Source organism: Anabrus simplex, chromosome 2, assembly GCF_040414725.1.
Source record: "Anabrus simplex isolate iqAnaSimp1 chromosome 2, ASM4041472v1, whole genome shotgun sequence".
NCBI lineage: Eukaryota > Metazoa > Arthropoda > Insecta > Orthoptera > Tettigoniidae > Anabrus > Anabrus simplex.
Genome location: NC_090266.1, coordinates 167547207 through 167564611, shown reverse-complemented (window position 1 = coordinate 167564611; position 17405 = coordinate 167547207). Strand labels below are relative to the sequence as shown.

The 17405-nt window shown below is 42.9% G+C and overlaps 1 protein-coding gene across 2 annotated transcripts in view; it reads right to left on the bottom strand.

The window, feature by feature from the left end:
• The window catches only part of LOC136862723 (uncharacterized), a 123724-nt gene extending 108647 nt beyond the window's left edge, over window positions 1-15077 (bottom strand). Inside the window, exon 1 of one of the 2 annotated variants that reach the window (XM_068226500.1) lies at window positions 15019-15077. The gene's annotated coding sequence lies outside the window, so the exon portion shown is untranslated. The remainder of the gene's footprint in view (window positions 1-15018) is intronic. The other variant, XM_067138945.2, reaches the window with a different exon arrangement.
• Window positions 15078-17405: the final 2328 nt, after the last annotated feature.

Sequence of the window (17405 nt, the reverse complement as noted above, 5' to 3'; positions counted from 1 at the left end):
CAATCCTAAGACACTCTTTAGGGCATTCAAAAGATGAATTTGAAGGCTGGTCGTAATCTGCATTTACAACCTGTTTACTAGGGGCTGAGTCTCGGGAATATGGATTAGTCGGCTCAGCCGACGCCACTAGTCACTTTTTATTATTGGCATAGCTGGAATTTGCACCCAAAGTTGAGCAGGAGGGGGTGCTATTTGAGTTTGGGCAATTCTTGGCGATATGTGAGAAGGCCCCACACTTAAAACAGCCTTGTGATGACTCTGCTCCATTCCTTGTCCCACTTGACTTGATCAGAGGACACTTATTCCGCAGATGGTCAGGCGACCCACAAGCATAACATTTACGGGGATTAACTGGTCGGCGAGGTGGAGGCCGAGTGTTACTAAAGGAAGGCGGGGGTTCTTTCGCCACACGCAAGGAATCGGCATACCTAACTCCTTCCGCAGAGACGGCTAATGCTTCCAGTTCAGAGAAGGTTTGCGGGCACGCCGCGAAACACAAATATGACCTGTAGGGTGGTGAAATCCCTTCGACAATAGCTTGCACTATCTGATCCTCAGGGAAGTGGAGAGCAAACACCCTAGTATAAAACTTAATATCTTGGATGAAGTCTGCCAGGTTTTCATCCAAGCGCTGTACCCGATAATAGTATTTCTGAATAAGGGAGGACCTGGCCCTAGCCGGGATGAAGTTAGCTAGCAAATGGGCATGGAAATCCTCAATAGAAGATTGCTCGGCGATGGCTCTAACTATTTTGTCAGATAGGACACCAATAGCATAAGGATAGATAATTTGCAAAATTTGACATGGGGAAAGAGAAAACACAAGGGCATGATCCTGAAATTCCACTAGAAATCTTAAAAATGAAATTACGTCACTGGTGGTGTTGACGGAAAACTTAGAGATACCTCTAAGCAACATTGCCAATGGATGAGGCAAGCTGCTGAACCCAGGTGACATAGTCGTTAAAGGTTTCAATGGCAAAGAAGTTAATTCAGAGCGGATGTTACTCAATGACGCACGGCGTTCAGATTCGTTGTTCGATGGGGCAGAGATAGTTTGAGCAGCAACGGTTATCCTATTGACTTCTCCCTGAGGAGGCTCTTCCTCGTTACCTACATTCACAGTGGCGGGTTGATCAGTTTTGGGAGGAGCTTCACCGGTTAGCAATTGAGTGACCTTATTAGACAATTCAGAAATAGTTTCAAGGAGCGTATTAGCTTGCTTCCTCTGAACGTCATTCACCTTTAGAGACAACAGATCATTAACTCTATTTGCAAAGTGATACAGCCTGCCTTGCACACGCTTAATTTGATTAGGAGATGGGTCGTTTTCATCAAAAAAGCTGACTACCGATGCTAGCCCAGTAATATTCTCGACAATCGTGGAAAGAGAGTCATCAATTTCTTTCTCTCCCAAATTGGGGATGGAAATGGGCAAATCAAGGGACTCTCTAAGCTTGTTAGTGTCTATTGCAACCGTGCCTCCAGATTGAACGTTTCTGATAGTTAACTCATATATCAACTCCTCTTTGCGCAAGTAGTTAAGGAGGAGAACATCGCGAGGGCCGGGCATGATGACAGAACAATTTTGAAAAACTCAAAAAATTCCAGCAACTGAGAAAATTGTTAGAGTTCGGATCAAAGCAATGTTTAGCCGTCAAAAGGGGCTAAATTGAGACCCATTCAACCACGCTCTGCTACCACTTGTTACCGTTGTTTTTGTGGTAGTTAAGCATGAAAGAAGGTGCTGGGTGGTGAATAGGTCTCAAGCTACTAAAGAGAAATTAAATTTTAAAATTTAACAAGATTATATTTTCTTTTCAAAATTAGGTAACAACAAATAGAACAGGTACTTAGTAGCCGAAATACAACTTGAAATGTACAATTACAGGGATTAAAGAATTTGGGCTTCGAGCCCTGAAAACACAATTCTTGAGCAACTAGCTCAACTTTACGATATACCAATTTCAACAAAGGGGCAGAAGGCCCCAATCAAACCCTGGAGCCCTTGCTCCAAATTACACAGCAAAGCCTCCTCAAGGCATACAACTCTCAGTTTTAGAAAAGAGCCAATCGCTCTTAAAGTTAAGCCTCTCCCAGGCCACACCAAACTCAACTTTCAAGTTGTCCTCAAAGGACATATACACAGGGGTAAAATACCCAACCTACTGAGGTCTATTAGGTGAGAAAAGATTAATACATGACCTCTAAAATACAACTTGAGAGGAGGCGAACTTGCACTCCTAATACACTTTGCTTAAGACCTACTTGGCACTAGGCCGTTAATACGAGGGCTAATCCCATACTACAGAGGTGACTTAATGGCAATTTACATTACATTACGGGAGAATTGGTTGAGAAAAAATAAGTTCACCTCAAGACGATGTAAGTGGGAACTCGAGAGGGTTAGCACTCTCTATCCCATAATATAGCTTTACAAGAGAATAGAAGAAAAGAGTAGTTACATTTTAGGAAAAGGTTACATGATGGAAAACGCTTCGAACCCGCCGCGAGAGTTAAACTGCCGACCTAGCAAGAAAAGAAGTTATTAATAGGCCATTACCTGGTGTTGAACGGCTGAAGAAGAAAGAGGCGCTTCCCGCCTCCTGCTATGTACTTAATACACTGAAAGATGGAACAGAAGTGGCCCGGAGACCCCAAAATCAGCAGTTTATATCCTCTCGCGGAAGATTCTAGGCGTTAGGGGAAAGAAAACACCCTCCCACAAAATCTTTATTGGTTCGGGAAAAGAAACCCCTACATAGAGGAAAAAGAAACACATTATTGGTGGAAAATTAATTAAAGAAATTCGGGATTGGCTAGATCCAAACTAAGGGGAAAAAGAGGGGTATACAGCCAACTTAAACAATGACAGAAGGAAATTTAACAAAGAACAAACTCTTGAAATAAAAATTTCTCCAACAAAATAGTTCTTTAACTCCGCACTAGGTCGCACTATTGTTGATCTTCAGTAGTGTCCTCTAGAAGAGAAAGTTCACACTTCTTACTTCAAGCGAAACAAAAACACATCAAAAGTGACACAGTTCAAAAACTCAAACTTTTCCACGTGGTGACATCTTCTGAGAAAGTAGAGAATCAATAGAATAGATAAAGTTCAACCTTCCTCCAGAAGAGGAGTTTCAACTGGCGCAACTTTTAAATAAACAGAGTAGAGGTGTACCGCCCGGTACAATATATATTAATTTTTGTTTCACACAAACAACTCTTTTATAGAGTGGAATGTCTGTACGTGTATAAATTAATTTATTGAATTTACTTTTCTCCATCTTTGGCGTATTTACAAATGCACCCTGTTATAGAACGTGCGCAGTAAACTGACAGCTATTTGTTGTGATAGTACATATATCACACCCCCGAATTATATGTAGAAGTTAGAGATATTATTGTAAGTATTCGATTTATTATTATTATTATTATTATTATTATTATTATTATTATTATTATTATTATTATTATTATTATTATTATTATCAGTATTTCATTTGTATATATTTTGCCATTTATATTGGTAAGCTGGAAGATATCCACATATGTAGGTATGAGTAATTTGTTTTGCACGAGTGGGAAAACATTGCTTTAATAACTCTGGTAATTTGAATGAGTCATATGGCTACCCCAGTGTTTGTTGTGATGTACATGTGTCGGGAAATTCATGAGTCATGTATATATCCCAGCCTGATGAGATGAGCTTGTTGTTGTATTAGGAAAATTTGGTGACTCATGGAATATACCCCAGAGTTTGTTATTGTCTTGGGAGGAAGAAGTAGTTCAGGGCTTGGTCTTGACTTGAGATTACTCATGATTGGTGGGCAAGCACCAATCCAGACGTATGATCTGAGAGGAGGGGGATGTTGATGTCTATAAAGGTTGATCATACGGCGGCAACCAGGAACATTGTAAGGGTGATTGTAGAGGTGATTGTAAAGGAACGAGAAGGAAGAGAACTACAACTGAACTACAACTACGGGGAGGAAGTAGTGCTGATACACGGTACTGGAGTGACACGGCAGCAATGGACTGGACTTCAAACGTTCGTGGAGCGTAGTCTTGTTATGTTCGTGGAAAGTGGGTGATTGTGGAGAGTGCTTGCGCATTAAGTATGGTAGCACTTGTGGCGGCCTAGCATTATATGTTGGTGAAAGCTATCCCAGACTTTCCATAATTTATGTTGAGGATCGACAGACGTGTGTATATATCTTTACAACAAGTGTTAAAATATGTGAACACAGTTGTACAAGGTACAGTATCTGTGTGATGTGATAACTGCCGATTATGAGAATCGGTAAGTCGAATTGATATAGAGACAGTGAAGGGTATTTGTCTTCATACATGTACATTGTTCATCGGACCATCTACAAATGGTAGCTTAGTTCTCACTTTCGTTTTCCCACGATTTTCATTATTTTTGTTGTTGTTGTTGTTGTAAATATGGAGTCTTCCAGCAATATTTTATGTGTGTATTATATGTACAATGTTGTATGTTGATAAGGTGCTCATGCACGGAATTTGTTAAGAATATAGTTAGCTATTTTAGAATCAGTGTTATTGATGAACCTAGGTGCAGTTCCTACCTAATTAGTCGTTTTCAGGAGGTTAGGTAAGGCCTGCAGCAGATGTACCAGTACGCAGCATTATGTACACGCCCTGGGATATACAGTTTATCATGCTCTTATCTAAATTCGAGGGATCCATTCTGGTGAACTCTAGCGCCCATACTACGGACATTTCGGTTAATTATGCTTATTAATTTTATTAAGTTTTTGAGTAATTTTATTTATATATTTTTATTCATGATTTTATTTATTATTATCATCAAAAAAAGAATTACATTGTTTCACAACATCCGAACACGTTGTTACCGCTTCGAAAACAAGTGATTACGCATCCCATGCATAACTACTGCATGCGGGACATTTTTCAGTAAAAAGTACGGCGCTCGGCGTCGCCTGGTGTATATAAATGATACGAGTAAAAAACTGGAACCCTGATAAGTCCTTTTGCGGATGATGGTATACTGTAAAGAATAATTAATAAGTTACAGGATTGATAGCGACTGCAAAGGCAATGTTGTGAGATGGAGAGCAGGCATTTGTACAATGATAAAGGGGATGAAAAACAAGGTTGTGTATTTCACCACGAGAAAACGTCCTGCCAATTTTAATTATCGCGATGGTGGGGTGAAAGTACATCATGGAGATCACTGTAAGTAGGTAGGCGTTAACATAAGGAAACCTATTCATTGGGTTAACCACAAAGGTCTAAACGGGGTTGTACACTGACTGACAGAGCAAATGCAACACCAAGAAGGAGTGGTTCGAAAGGGATGAAAGTTGGGGAAAAAACAGAGACGGCACGGACGAATAATTGATGTTTATTTCAAACCGATATGCAGGTTACACAATGCGCACGGCATCGACTCAGTAGGATGTAGGACCACCGCGAGCGGCGATGCACGCAGAAACACGTCGAGGTACAGAGTCAATAAGAGGGCGGATGGTGTCCTGAGGGATGGTTCTCCATTCTCTGTCAACCATTTGCCACAGTTGGTCGTCCGTACGAGGCTGGGGCAGAGTTTGCAAACGGCGTCCAATGAGATCCCACACGTGTTCGATTGGTGAGAGATCCGAAGAGTACGCTGGCCACGGAAGCATCTGTACACCTCGTAGAGCCTGTTGGGAGATGCGAGCAGTGTGTGGGCGGGCATTATCCTGCTGAAACAGAGCATTGGGCAGCCCCTGAAGGTACGGGAGTGCCACCGGCCGCAGCACATGCTGCACGTAGCGGTGGGCATTTAACGTGCCTTGAATACGCACTAGAGGTGACGTGGAATCATACGCAATAGCGCCCCAAACCATGATGCCGCGTTGTCTAGCGGTAGGGCGCTCCACAGTTACTGCCGGATTTGACCTTTCTCCACGCCGACGCCACACTCGTCTGCGGTGACTATCACTGACAGAACAGAAGCGTGACTCATCGGAGAACACGACGTTCCGCCATTCCCTCATCCAAGTCGCTCTAGCCCGGCACCATGCCAGGCGTGCACGTCTATGCTGTGGAGTCAATGGTAGTCTTCTGAGCAGACGCCGGGAGTGCAGGCCTCCTTCAACCAATCGACGGGAAATTGTTCTGGTCGATATTGGAACAGCCAGGGTGTCTTGCACATGCTGAAGAATGGCGGTTGACGTGGCGTGCGGGGCTGCCACCGCTTGGTGGCGGATGCGCCGATCCTCGCGTGCTGACGTCACTCGGGCTGCGCCTGGACCCCTCGCACGTGCCACATGTCCCTGCGCCAACCATCTTCGCCACAGGCGCTGCACCGTGGACACATCCCTATGGGTATCGGCTGCGATTTGACGAAGCGACCAACCTGCCCTTCTCAACCCGATCACCATACCCCTCGTAAAGTCGTCTGTCTGCTGGAAATGCCTCCGTTGACGGCGGCCTGGCATTCTTAGGTATACACGTGTCCTGTGGCACACGACAACACGTTCTACAATGACTGTCGGCTGAGAAATCACGGTACGAAGTGGGCCATTTGCCAACGCCGTGTCCCATTTATCGTTCTCTACGTGAGCAGCACAGCGGCGCATTTCACATCATGAGCATACCTCAGTGACGTCAGTCTACCCTGCAATTGGCATAAAGTTCTGACCACTCCTTCTTGGTGTTGCATTTGCTCTGTCAGTCAGTGTAAATAAAGGTTACGGATCTCTTCATACAGTTATGAGGATATTTATGGGTTATAGCATAAGGATGTAAAGGAGAGGTCATATAAGTATCTGGTAAGACCAGAATTAGACTATGGATCCAGTGTATAGGATCTTCGCCCAGATTACTTGATTACTTGATTCGAGAAATGGAAGAATCGAAAAGAAAGCAGCGGGATTTGTTATGGTTGTCCGTCAAAGGAATATTGTTACGAAAATGTTCTAAACGTTGGTCTGGGAAGACTTGGGGGAAAGAAGACGTGCTGCTCGATTAAGCAATAGGCCCTGTGTTCCGAGCTGTCAGTGGAGAGATTGCGTGGAATGACCTAAGTAGACGAATGAGGTTGAGTGGTGTTTTTGAAGTAAGATGTGAAAATAACAGTGGGATTGAAGAGGAGAAATTGGGGCAAAAATTGGTTTGTGGGAAGAGGAGTTAGAGACTGGAATAATTTACCGCGAGAAATGTTCGATATATTTCCAATTTCTTTGAAATTATTAAAGAAAAGTCGAGCTAAACAACTGATAGGAAATCTTAACACCTGGAGGACAGCCCTAAATGCAGATCAGTGGTGAATGATGATGAATGATTATCAACTCTGACGGCTACAATAACTACTTCTTTCTCCTTTTCTCTTACAGGACCCTGTTCCACTCCTCTCTTTCTGTCGTCTTTTCTACGTTCCCCTTTGCTACCTTTCCCTTTCCTCTTAAGTTTCCCCTCCTCTGTAACACCGCCCTGCTCCTCATCTTCCATGTGCTGATCTACCCGCAATGATTCATACCAAATACTTACCGATACCTCTCCCGAGCTCTCCCTGGGATTTGAATCTTTGGCCCTCAGTTTCTTTTCCTTAAAACATTAGCACATCTCGACAACTTCTCCCCTTCCTTCCCTTCCTTTCTGTCTACCAACCGTACGCTGTACAATATTTGTGGGAAACGGGTCTTCATTCCTGTCCTCCTTTAGATTTCTATACAGTGACCAAGTTCCACGGGTTTGTTATCACCTGCATTGTTTTTGGTAAGTTCTTGTGTTCATTTTCTTGTTGTGCATTCTATATGATGTGCGCTTCCACACTTTGACTGTGTTTTTACTGGCAGTCCCAGCTATTTGGGGAGATTGCGCGACTGTCAGTGAATCACGCTCTCCTAAAACTTAGCAACTTGAGCATGCTTTAACACATCATCCTTGAGTGGAAACTTGTTGATGATGTAGTCACAGGCAGTACAAAAGTAGTTTCTCACTGATGAAAAGAATAAGGATTTATCTGTATCGGATTTATCTGTATCCTGGAGATCATTCTCTATCTTGGAAGTTTGAATGCCAATAATTAACTCATCATCACTTCTTTGATTTTGAATCAAGCTGTACTCAACTTCAAGCAATGAAGAGCTTTTGACAAATTTGGGCTTAACAATCTTGATGAAGAACTGCTTTAGCAAATCCATTAGAAATTCTAATACCGAGCTCGATAGCTGCAGTCGTTTAAGTGCGGCCAGTATCCAGTATTCGGGAGATAGTAGGTTCGAACCCCACTGTCGGCAGCCCTGAAAATGGCTTTCCGTGGTTTCCCATTTTCACACTAGGCAAATGGTGGGGTTGTACCTTAATTAAGGCCACGTCCGCTTCCTTCCCACTCCTAGCCCTTTCCTGTCCCATCGCCGCCATAAGACTTATCTGTGTCGATGCGACGTAAAGCAAATAGCAAAAAAAAAAAATATATCTAATAAAATGTGAACTTTTGGGGAAGAAGTTTGAAGGGTAACATTGAATTTGTCAAATACAGGAATAGTCATAGGAAGGAAAGTGCAAAAGGCTTTGTTCAAGTTTGAGGATTGGAACATAAACAATTTTTCCTCACGCGTTGTAGCAGAATTCTTTCTTTTTAGGATGGGTTTGTCACATTTGGAAGAATATGCTATTCTTTTAGGGGCATGTGTAGTAGCAGAATCAAGAATTATCTTCTTCTGACACTCTTTGTTCTACTCTAGGTATTATGAAAGATGTCAAGCTTAACTTTTCTAAAAATTTATTTTCAACCTTTTTCAATTTTCTTTCACATGTTTTGGACACATAATATTACTTTCTCCTTGAAGAAAGAAAGAAGCGGATCCCACTGGTCCAGTAGTCTGTCCAATCATCTGCCTAAAGAAAACCACCTAGTACATACATGCTTCAGAATTTTCTTTGCTTTTTATTGAGCAAGTGATGAAATTTGCGAAGGCGTTCTTTCCTTTTGACTCTCTTCTTTAAGAAATAAAATGTATCAACAAGGACCTCATCCACTTCAACTGGTAATCTTCCAACACCTTTTTCAGCTGCTAGATTAATGAGGTGGCAAATGCAACCTATGACGGTAATACCTGGTTGAACTTCCTTCAGAACTGTTGAAACCCCATTCTTGTGTCCCATCATAACAAGAGCGTTGTCGGAGCAGAAAGCCACACAGTTTTCAATTGGTATATTATGAAAATTCAGCTGTGATAACATCAGGTTACCTATGTTTCGCCCTGTTGAGGCCCCCTCTAACGCTGGTATGGATAGCACAGTGCTCACTACTATTTCCCGCGGAATATCGTAGAATGTAACAACAATAGGATACAACTTGGCATTCGTATCACTGCTTCCATCCGTTGCCAAAGAAAATGGTCCGTTCTGAAGGCACTTAACAACTTCAGATGATGAACTTTTTGCCATTTTTTTTACAACGCATGTCGTTTTCGTGCTACCTCAGCTATATTTCTTTGCAACTTCTGATGTGGGAAACGTATTCTTAAATAAAGCACCAGCATGATCAGTCGCACTTAAGGGCACACTGTGCTCTACCAAAAAGGAAGTAAACAGACACTCGGCCCTAATTACGTCACTGGGTATTACTCCAGCCTTGTCGACAACATGTTTATAACGTTATAAGTACATGGGAATGAATGAAATCTTACTTGGAGTGCGTCTCAGAGGAGAGATGTGTTCATTGCGATGTCTAGGAATCCACCATCCCGCCTCCGTTTTGTCCAGCACAAATCTCACATGGAGTGACTGGGATTTGAACCACGGAATCCAGCGGTGTATTGTATAGTATTGAATCAAAATCTCAAAAATCTATTATTACTGCACTTAAGTTGGCGAGCTGTCAAGCTTTACCTCTCTGTCGAAATTCGCTAAGAGAGCATAAAAAATGTAGCATTTGGTATCTTTCTTTATTTTCATTTTTCATGTACATACCCCCCGCCGTTATATCCCACAAACTCGAACACTTCGTTAAAATATGTCATAATCTTAAATGGCCAAAACATTCAAGGAACACCAACTACGTGAACAAAGAACAACACTCACGTGGTCAAAGAATATAAGTTAAATCACAACAAGCGAACGGAAATTTCCAACTTCTTTGCAATCATTCATGAAAACGCTAGGGGATACAACTGGGGAGGAGGACTAGTACTTTGTCCAGGCGGCCTCACCAGCTATGCTACCCAGGAGCCTTGTGGGAGGATGGGATAGACAAGGAAGAGGGAAGGAAGCGGCCGTGGCCTTCAGTTAGGTACCATACCGGCATTTGCCTGGAGGGGAAGAGGGAAACCACGGAAATCTGCTTCGACGATGGCTGAGGTGGGAATCGAACCCCCTCTAGTCAATTAACCTTCCGAGGCTGAGCGAACCACGTTCCAGCCCTTGTAGGCCTACCAATTTTCAAATTTCGTGGCAGAGCCAGGAATCGAACCTGGGCCTCCGGAGGTGGTTGCTAATCACACTAACCACTACAACACAGAGGCGGACAGTTATTAAATTCTCGAGTCTTGTAACAGTACAATTAGTGGCATATTAATGAACGATCTTTTTTTGGATATGAATTCCAGCATTACGATGTTTCCTAATACCAAAAATAATTATTAGTCTATAAGGGCATGTCACGTGTTTTATTATTACATTTAATGTTAATTCGTTTTGCACTACTGTAGGGGGCATATCAGGGCATTCATTTGCCTCCTGAGTTTAAGATTGCGAAGAAGGACACCGCTTTTGTGAGTAAAGTTGCTGACTCCGGCTTCTCGTAAGTCCAGAGGCGGCCGGTCCAAATGAGGCTGGCAGGTTGCACGCATTTGTTTAGGATGTTAATCTGCTAAGAACTTACATTTACTTACTCTCTTTACTCATTCAAAATATGATTGCACTTGGAAGAAATGGCGTTAGTGATTGTTTATTACAGTAGGCAGAGAACAACAGGGCGAGGAGCCTTCGCGTCAGTGGACCGAGTACAATGATCACATGAATCCCTCATTACCGATAGGAAAAGATGAATTTTCGCGAAGAAAAGTTCGAGCGCTTCAAATGCAAAATCGATGGTGCGAATTCAGAATGGAATGTGTGCTGATCGTTCAGGGCTGACGAATTTCTGATCGTGACGATAAAAGAACGTTAGAGTGGAAGGAATCACTGCATACCAAAGATTGATCGATTGGTTAAATGAGCAGGCATAGTTCTAGCGCTCTGCGGTACTTGGGGACAGAGCCGTACGACAAAGCATCGGACTCGCAAAGCCGAGTGCAATCGTATTTTAAATACGCAATACATACCCTCTGATAACAGTAGCGGCGATTGGGAATTAGAAGTAAGGGGGCAAAATATGCACAGAAAAGTAAAAGAACCTGGTTTGTGGGATATAACGGCGGGGGTTATGTACATGAAAAATGAAAATAAAGAAAGCTACCAAATGCTAGATTTTTTATGCTCTCTTAGCGAATTTCGACAGAGAGGTAAAGCTTGACAGCTCGCCAACTTAAGTGCAGTAATAATAGATTTTTGAGATTTTGATTCAATACTATACAATACACCGCTGGATTCCGTGGTTCAAATCCCAGTCACTCCATGTGAGATTTGTGCTGGACAAAGCGGAGGCGGGACAGGTTTTTCTCCGGTTATTCCGGTTTTCCCTGTCATCTTTCATTCCAGTAACACTCTCCAATAGCATTTCGTTTCATCAGTTAGTCATTCATCATTGCCCCAGAGGAGTGCGACAGGCCTCGGCAGTCGGCACAATTCCTATCCTCGCCGCAAGATGGGGGTTTCATTCATTCCATTCCTGACCCGGTCACTGACTGGAAAACCGGTTGTAGGTTTTCATTTTCACTATACAATAAAAGTTTCATCTTGAAGATGATTTTCCGTGGTTTCCCATTTTCACACCAGTCAAATGCTGGGGCTGTACCTTAATTAAGGCCACGGCCGCTTCCTTCCCACCGAGCTCGATAGCTGCAGTCGCTTAAGTGCGGCCAGTATCCAGTATTCGGGAGATAGTAGGTTCGAACCCCACTGTCGGCAGCCCTGAAAATGGTTTTCCGTGGTTTCCCATTTTCACACCAGGCAAATGCTGGGGCTGTACCTTCATTAAGGCCACGGCCGCTTCCTTCCCACTCCTAGCCCTTCCCTGTCCCATCGTCGCCATAAGACCTATCTGTGTCGGTGCGACATAAAGCAACTAGAAAAAAAATAGCTTCCTTCCCACTCCTAGGCCTTCCCTATCACTTCGTTGCTATAAGACCTATCTGTGTCGGTGCGACGTAAAGCACATAGCAAAAAAAAGTTTCACCAAAGGAACAATATTACATATGTATTACAATTAAATAAAAATACGGCTTGGTTATAAAATTAAAAATCATTTAGTATTTGACTGTACACTAAGAAACTAACAGACAGTAAAGAGACTGCCAGACGGACGAGTGTCCATGACTTTCCTCACAGCACACGCACTCCACTCCTTGCTGTGGCGCTATACACATCGATTAGCCGCGACGAAAGACATTTGTGCGTTTCATCGCTAATAATTTTATTAATAATTAATGAAAATAAAGGAAAGAATTAGCTGATAGACAACAGGGCTTATACAAATTGCTTTTATTTTTAATAATTCCTATAACTCCTAGTTTCAGCCGGCTAAAATGGAATAGAAATGTCATTTTTTCTCCACAAATGCCCCCCTCTCACCCTCCCTAATCGCCGCTACTGTCTGATAATGCTATTTGGGGATAAAATCAACATCTGGGCTTATAATCTAACAGACTGACAGTGCCAATAGATGCAATTTACGACACTATTTTCTGCAAGCCAGGTTTGCAGCCCTCACAGTTCGCTGGCGAACAGCCGCCAATGCTTCAGAATAATAAATAGTATCATCATTAGAGATGGTAACTATAGGCACGAATAAGTTAGAACGCAAACGTATTTAACCAAGGCGCACGTGTCATATACACGCAAGACGGTCCTGCAGTGAGCTTTGCATAAATATTAGCGATCTGAATTATCAGAACCAGTTGCGTAACCTTAGGGCCTGCAATGCAGGCGGGCCCTGGCCTTAAATGGGCTCCGCAGTATCTTCGCGAAAAAATAATATATATCTACCCTAATATCACTCTGCACGGAATTGATAATGACGATTTTGTAGAATCAGTCGGAATAGTTCGTTGTTTTTTTACAATTTGTCACTTGATTGCGTCTAGCAGCAGTTTATGTTGTTGAGTACAAGGCAGCACAGCTATAAACAAATATTTGCCGTTGCCATCTTTCGCAACACCGCACTAAATTATTTTAAAATAATTACAGCAATGAAAATTCATACCAAAGTATCATATTTTAATTACAAAATGCTACTTTCTTACTGTGTAGTGCACCTGAGGCCGTATTATGCCCAAATTATGCAGAACATTTTAAAATGTTGTCACACATTTATTCGACAACAGTTCGACAACCAATTAGAAGTTGGTGTAGTTACAATCAGTAGACTCAGTTTCGAACGAGCCGTCTTTGCGTTAAGTTAATAATAAGCTTAACAGTTGTGTGGTTTGATATTTTCAAACTTTACTTGAATAGTTTTTTATTTAATTTTGTACGTAAGTTATATTTTTCTGTTTTTTAATCGAATAAGTTACTATACCGGTAACCGAGAAATCGGTAAAGGTTACAGAGTGTAGTTCTGTAGTTACTGAGAAATGGAATCAATTAAAATTAACTACGAACAACTATGTGGCTCGTGGTTGACAGTAGTCCGGCTGCTTGGTTGAATGGTCAGCGCAGTGATCTCCGGTTCAGAGGGCCCCGAGTTCGATTCCCGGCCGGTCGGAGATTTTAACCTTAAATAGTTAATTCCCTTGGCTCGGGGACTGGGTGTTTGTGCTGTCCCCAACATCCTTGCAACTCACACATAACACTATCCTCCACCACAATAACACGCAGTTACCTACACATGGTAGATGCCGTCAACCCTCATCGGAGGGTCTGCCTTACAAGAGCTGCACTCGGCTAGAAATAGCTACACGAAATTATTAATTATTATTATCGTTGGCAGTTCAGCAGCTTAACCATTAAACCACGGAGGTAGTCGATTGAAATCTATGGAACATTATTTAATAAAATTCTTACAATAAAGAATAATATATTTGTTCACATAACTTGACAATAGGCCTATACTGCATTATTTTTTCTTCTTCTTCTACTTCTTCTTAATCTCTTAACCATCCAGGGTTGGTTTTTCCCTCGGACTCAGCGAGGGATCCCACTTCTACCGCCTCAAAGGCAGTGTCCTGGAGCGTAAGAAGTTGGGTCGGGGATACAACTGGGGAGAATGACCAGTACCTCGTCCAGACGGCCTCACCTGCTATGCTAAACAGGGGCCTTGGTGGGGGATGAGAAGATTGGAAGGGATAGACTAGGAAGAGGGAAGGAAACGGCCGTGGCTTTAAGTTAGCTACCATCCCGTCATTTTCTTGGAGGAGAAGTGGGAAACCACGGAAAACCACTTCCAGGATGGCTGAGGTGGGAATCGAACCCACCTCTACTCAGTTGACCTACCGAGGCTGAGTGGACCCCGTTTCAGCCCTCGTACCACTTTTCAAATTTCGTGTCAGGGCCGGGAATCGAACCCGGGCCTCCGGGGGTGGCAGCTAATCACCCTAACCACTACACCACAGAGGCGGACTGCATTATTTCTACCAGCTGTAATTAAATTTAGATGAAGTTATTCATACGTTTTATTTGAGGGGGCCCGTATCACATTCGTTACGCCCCTGATCAGAACCCCTAAAATGTTTACAACTCACCGGCAGAACAGCTAGATTACACTTGCGCCTTGTTCAAATGCGTTCTAAACCTATGCGTGCATATAATTCCCATATGTAATCATCATTAAAAATACCGTCTTCTTTCACAAACTTGTACTCGACGACTGGTGAGACTTTGAGCTCCCATAGATCAAAAACTGAGAATCTGCTAATTGCTTAAACATGTAGGGCTACTCACCCAGTTGCAGAAGACGCTCCAGCAACAGACTGGCCGCTCGCTGGAGTCAGGATGCGGCTATCGTGGAACAAAAAGACGATGTTAGGCGGGGCGAGCCGATGGGAGGCGAACAGCACAACACACATGTGCACCCAACTGTTGAACTGTCCTTGTGTCCTCCGTCTGACGCGACCGGATGACGCATCCTAATCAGCAAAGCTACACTTCGGGGGCTCACTGACTTTCTAATGCTTTATTTAAAAGTGAAATTCTTGACCCTGCGTGCTATACCCGGTGCGCGGAAAACCTTGCTTGCCTTTAATATGGAAACAGCTTATCACTACAACACTAACATGCACATGGACTCAGTGATCGCTTAGTCCCCGTGATATTCAGGAGAATAACATGTTAACAAAACTAGTAAAAACCTCTCCTCAAACTATCAAATATTACATTATCAGTTTGCATTTGACAATTAATGCAGATTTTATGCTAGTAAATTCCACTGCAATCACTGCAGACAGACGCAGTCTATTCAAATTGCAGGCTTTGAAAGAAATAGCTAATTTTTTATCATTCTAACTTCACTATTAAAGCTGTTCATGTTTTGATGCATTTGGGTCTATAGAATAACATTACTGCGATCTAATAAAAATCTTCCGGGCTATTATGCCGTGGTCCACTCCTCTCGTTTTAGGAGTGGACCACGGTATAATAGCCCGGAAGATTTTTATTATATTGACACCGGCCGTGAAAGCCTTCATAGTTTAATTATTGCGATCCTTTTTTTTTTTCTTACAAGTTGTCTCACCGACACAGATCTTATGGCGATGAAATGAAATAGCTAATGGCTTTCAGTGCCGGGAGTGTTCGAGGACATGTTCGGCTCGCCATGTGCAGGTCTTTTGATTTGACGCCCGTAGGCATCCTGCGCGTCGTGATGAGGATGAAATTATGATGAAGACGACACATACACCCGGCCCCCGTGCCAGCGAAATTAACCAATGGTGGTTAAAATTCCCGACCCTGCCGGGAATCGAACCCGGGACCCGTATGACCAAAGGCCAGCACGCTAACCATTTAGCCATGGACCCGGACTTATGGTGATGATGGAATAGGAAAGAGATAAGAATGGGAGGGAAGCGGCCGTGGCTTTAATTAAGGTACAGCCCCAGCATTTGCCTGGTATGGAAATGGGATACCACGTAAAACTATCTTCAGGGCTGCCGACAGTGGGGTTCGAACCCACTATCTCCCGACTGCAAGCTCACAGCTGCGCGCACCCACCGCACGGCCAACTCGCTCGGTGGGAAACAAAGAATAAATTCACACTTTATCCACCTATCCCTATAGACACGACTGATAGATTTATTTATTTATTTATTTATTTATTTATTTATTTATTTATTTATTTATTTATTTATTTATTTATTTATTTATTTATTTATTTATTAACGTAGTTACGCCCTAGGTCGTTCACCATGGGCAACCGCTGAGTGGCTCAGTATGTGGTCCTAAGAGTCGGCATACCAGTTGCTATGGGATAGGAGTGGGTACCTCCGAAATATTCTGAGTCATCTCATTGTGCTCAGGTGGCGAGGAATATTCAATCCACCGATGTTTCGCAACCCGTTAGAGGAGTGATTCTCGCTGGGACTATATTATGTAAGTATGGTAGCATCCTGCTTCAAAGAATTTTCTTACAAGCACGCTGAGAAGGTTTTAACGTATGTCTGTCTGTTAGGTCATCAGCCCAGAGGCTGGTTGGATCCTCAAATAGCACCACCAAAGCTTATGCGGTTATAAGGAAATCGCAAAAACCAATGGCAGCACCAAAATGAGGCGTACTAGGCAAGACGAGGAGTGAGGTAGTTTGCCATTGCTTTCCTCACTGGGTCAGAAAGTGCTATTGCAGCACGACTGACCCTATGAGCAACACCTTTCATACCACTCAGATGCACTAGTCGTGCTCTGAATGTCATTACTCAGCAGTACCCATACCCCAGCAGCTTCCATATTGTCACAGCTATGGATGAGACTGGGACTTCGGTGGAAGCTACACTTTACTCTGGCCTGTGCCAAGAGATGGATACAAAAGTGCTGTATCCATCAATAAATGGCAGCAGGCAATTTTAACGTATAAGCGAGTTTTATACATAGGAGAGTAACGGAGTCCCGCTTCAATTTGACAGACGAGGACGCCTTGGAAACAACCTGACGAACGAAATGAAATTCGGTGGGGAACTATCAATATTAATTGGATTTATGGAAGAAAGAAAGTAGGACCGGCTGAGTTAGCAAATAGGATACATGTGCATGCGTTAGGAGTTAATGATATTAGGGTAAGGGGAGATAACGAGAAAGAGATAGGATAATATAAAGTGTTCTTAAGGGCACATGCCTGGGAA